Consider the following 4,442-nt stretch of genomic DNA (forward strand, 5'->3'; position numbering starts at 1 on the left):
GCCGCCGTCGCCACACCATCCTTACTTGAATAGACTGGTTTGCTAATTCATCCCCAACCATAGGACCGAGGCCTCGTCAGGGATGAATCTGAAGAATCTTTATTCAGCGTCGTCACTGTCACTGCCAAAGCCAAGACAGGCGATGAACAACCTAACAACCTAGACTACGAGAGAGTAAAATGATCCACACGCGTGGATCCGGTGACCCCCCTCACCACCGACGATCGATGTCGCCAGTCAGGGGAGCCGCCAGAGGACGGCGCTAGAAGATTGACCTCCTGGCGGCAGCTAGGGTTCCTGTTGGGTAACGTAGTAATTTCAAAAAAATTCCTACGCACATGCAAGATCATGGTGATGCATAGCAACGAGTGGGGAGAGTGTAATCTACATACCCTTGTAGACCGAAAGCGGAAGCGTTAGAACAACGCGGTTGATGTAGTCGTACGTCTTCACGGCCTGACCGATCAAGCACCGAAACTACGGCACCTCCGAGTTCTAGCACACGTTCAGCTCAATGACGTCCCTCGAACTCCGATCTAGCCGAGTGTCGAGGGAGAGTTCCGTCAGCACGACGGCGTGGTGACGATCTTGATGTTCTACCGTCGCAGGGCTTCGCCTAAGCACCGCTACAATATTATCAAGGAGGACTATGGTGGAGGGGGGCACCGCACACGGCTAATAGATCTCAAGGATCAATTGTTGTTGTCTTTGGGGTGCCCCCCTGCCCCCATATATATAGGAGCAAGGGGGGAGGCGGCCGGCCTATGGAGGAGGCGCACCAACGGGGGAGTCCTACTCCCACCGGGAGTAGGACTCCTCCTTTCCTTGTTGGAGAAGAAAAGAGGAGGAGAGGGAGAAGGAAAAGGGGGTTGCCCCCCTTGTCCAATTCAGACCAGAGGGGGGGGGGGGCGCAGGCCTCCTTCCTTTTGGCCTCTCTCCTCTATTCCCGTATGGCTCAATAAGGCCCATATACTCCCCGGCGAATTCCCGTAACTCTCCGGTACCCCGAAAAATACCCGAATCACTCAGAACCTTTCCGAACTCCGAATATAGTCGTCCAATATATCGATCTTTACGTCTCGACCATTTCGAGACTCCTCGTCATGTCCCCGATCTCATCCGGGACTCTGAACTCCTTCGGTACATCAAAACTCATAAACTCATAATATAACTGTCATTGAAACCTTAAGCGTGCGGACCCTACGGGTTCAAGAACAATGTAGACATGATCTAGAACTATTCTCGGTCAATAACCAATAGCGGAACCTGGATGCTCATATTGGCTCCTACATATTCTGCGAAGATCTTTATCGGTCAAACCGCATAACAACATACGTTATTCCCTTTGTCATCGGTATGTTACTTGCCCGAGATTCGATCGTCGGTATCCAATACCTAGTTCAATCTCGTTACTGGCAAGTCTCTTTACTCGTTACGTAATGCATCATTCCGTAACTAACTCATTAGCTACATTGCTTGCAAGGCTTATAGTGATGTGCATTACCGAGAGGGCCCAGAGATACCTCTCCGACAATCGGAGTGACAAAACCTAATCTCGAAATATGCCAACCCAACATGTACCTTTGGAGACACCTGTAGTACTCCTTTATAATCACCCAGTTACGTTGTGATGTTTGGTAACACCCAAAGTGTTCCTCCGGTAAACGGGAGTTGCATAATCTCATAGTTACAGGAACATGTATAAGTCATGAAAAAAGCAACAGCAACATACTAAACGATCGAGTGCTAAGCTAACGGAATGGGTCAAGTCAATCACATCATTCTCCTAATGATGTGATCCCGTTAATCAAATGACAACTCTTTTGTCCATGGTTAGGAAACATAACCATCTTTGATAAACGAGCTAGTCAAGTAGAGGCACACTAGTGACACTATGTTTGTCTATGTATTCACACATGTATTATGTTTCCGGTTAATACAATTCTAGCATGAATAATAAACATTTATCATGATATAAGGAAATAAATAATAACTTTATTATTGCCTCTAGGGCATATTTCCTTCAGTCTCCCACTTGCACTAGAGTCAATAATCTAGTTCACATCATCATGTGATTTAACACCAATATTCACATCTGTATGTGATTAATACCCATAGTTCACATCGTCATGTGATCAACACCCAAAGGTTTTACTAGAGTCAATAATCTAGTTCACATCGCTATGTGATTAACACCCAAAGAGTATTAAGGTATGATCATGTTTTGCTCATGAGAGAAGTTTAGTCAACGGGTCTGTCATATTATAGAGTCGTATGTATTTTGCAAATATTCTATGTCTACAATGATTTGCACAGAGCTACTCTAGCTAATTGCTCTCACTTTCAATATGTATCCAGATTGAGACTTAGAGTCATCTGGATCAGTGTAAAAGCTTGCATCGATGTAACTCTTTACGACGAACTCTTTTATCACCTCCATAATCGAGAAACATATCCTTATTCTACTAACGATAATTTTGACCAATGTCCAGTGATCTACTCCTAGATCACTATTGTACTCCCTTCCAAACCAGGGCAGAGTATACAATAGGTCTGGTCCATAGCATGGCATACTTTTATAGAACCTATGACTGATGCATAGGGAATAACTTTCATTCTCTTTCTATTTTCTGTCGTGGTCAGGTCTTGATTCTTACTCAATTTCACACCTTTGCAACACAGGCAAGAACTCTTTCTTTGACTGTTCCATTTTGAACTATTTCAAAATCTTGACAAGGTATGTACTTATTGAAAAACTTATCAAGCGTCTTGATCTATCTCAATAGATCTTGATGCTCAATATGTAAGCAGCTTCATCGAGGTCTTTCATTGAAAAACTTTTTATTCAAGTATCCTTTTATGCTATCCAGAAATTCTATATCATTTCCAATCAACAATGTCTTGCACATATAATATCAGAAATGCTACAGAGCTCCCACTCACTTTCTTGTAAATACATGCCTTTCCAAAAGTCTGTATAAAACCATATGCTTTGATCAACTCATCAAAGCGTATATTCCAACTCCGAGATGCTTGCACCAGTCCATTGATGGATCGTTGGAGCTTGCACATTTTGTTAGTACCTTTAGGATTAACAAAACCTTCTGGTTGCATCATATACAACTCTTCTTTAATAAATCCATTAAAGAATGTAGTTTTGACATCCATTTGCTAGATTTCATAACATGTGACAATTGCTAACATGATTCGGACAGACTTAAACATCGCTACAGTTGAGAAAATCTCATTGTAGTCAACACCTTGAACTTGTCGAAAACCTTTTTGTGACAAGTCAAGCTTTGTCGATAGTAACACTACTATAAGTGTTCGTCTTCCTCTTGAAGATCCATTTATTTAACATGGCTTGCTGATCATCGAGCAAGTCAATCAAAGTCCATACTTTGTTCTCATACATGGATCCTATCTCAGATTTCATGGCCTCAAGCCATTTCGCGGAATCTGGGATCATCATCGCTTCATCATAGTTCGTAGGTTCATCATGGTCTAGTAACATGACTTCTAGAACATGATTACCGTACCACTTTGGTGCGGATCTTATTCTGGAAGACCTACGAGGTTCGGTAGTAACTTGATCTGAAGCTTCATGATCATCATCATTAACTTCCTCACTAATCGGTGTAGGCATCACTGGAACTGATTTCTGTGATGAACTACTTTCCAATTTGGGAGAAGGTACAATTACCTTATCAAGTTCTACTTTCCTCCCACTCACTTCTTTCGAGAGAAACTCCTTCTCTAGAAAGGATCCATCTTAGCAACGTATCTTGCTTTCGGATCTGTGATAGAAGGTGTACCCAATAGTTACCTTTGGGTATTCTATGAAGACACACTTCTCCGATTTGGGTTCGAGCTTACCAGGTGAAAACTTTTTCACATAAGCATCGCAGCCCCAAACTTTAAGAAACGACAACTTTGGTTTCTCGCCAAACCACAGTTCATAAGGCGTCGTCTCAACGGATTTTGATGGTGCCCTATTTAAAGTGAATGCAGCTGTCTCTAATGCATAACCCCAAAACGATAGTGGTAAACCGATAAGAGACATCATAGATCGCACCATATCCAATAAAGTGCGGTTACGACGTTCGGACACACCATTACGCTGTCGTGTTCCAGGTGGCATGAGTTTGTGAAACTATTCCACATTGTTTTAATTGAAGACCAAACTCGTAACTCAAATATTTGTCTCCGCGATCAAATTGCAAAAACTTTATTTTCTTGTTATGATGATTCTCCACTTCACTCTGAAATTATTTGAACCTTTCAAATGTTTCAGACTTGTGCTTCATTAAGTAGATATACTCATATCTGCTCAAATCATCTTGTGAAGGTCAGAAAATAACGATACCCGCCACGAGCATCAACACTCATTGGACCGCATACATCGGTATGTATTATTTCCAATAAGTCACTAGCTCGTTCCA

The sequence above is a fragment of the Triticum aestivum genome, chromosome 2B (genome assembly GCF_018294505.1).
Source record: "Triticum aestivum cultivar Chinese Spring chromosome 2B, IWGSC CS RefSeq v2.1, whole genome shotgun sequence".
Classification (NCBI taxonomy): domain Eukaryota; kingdom Viridiplantae; phylum Streptophyta; class Magnoliopsida; order Poales; family Poaceae; genus Triticum; species Triticum aestivum.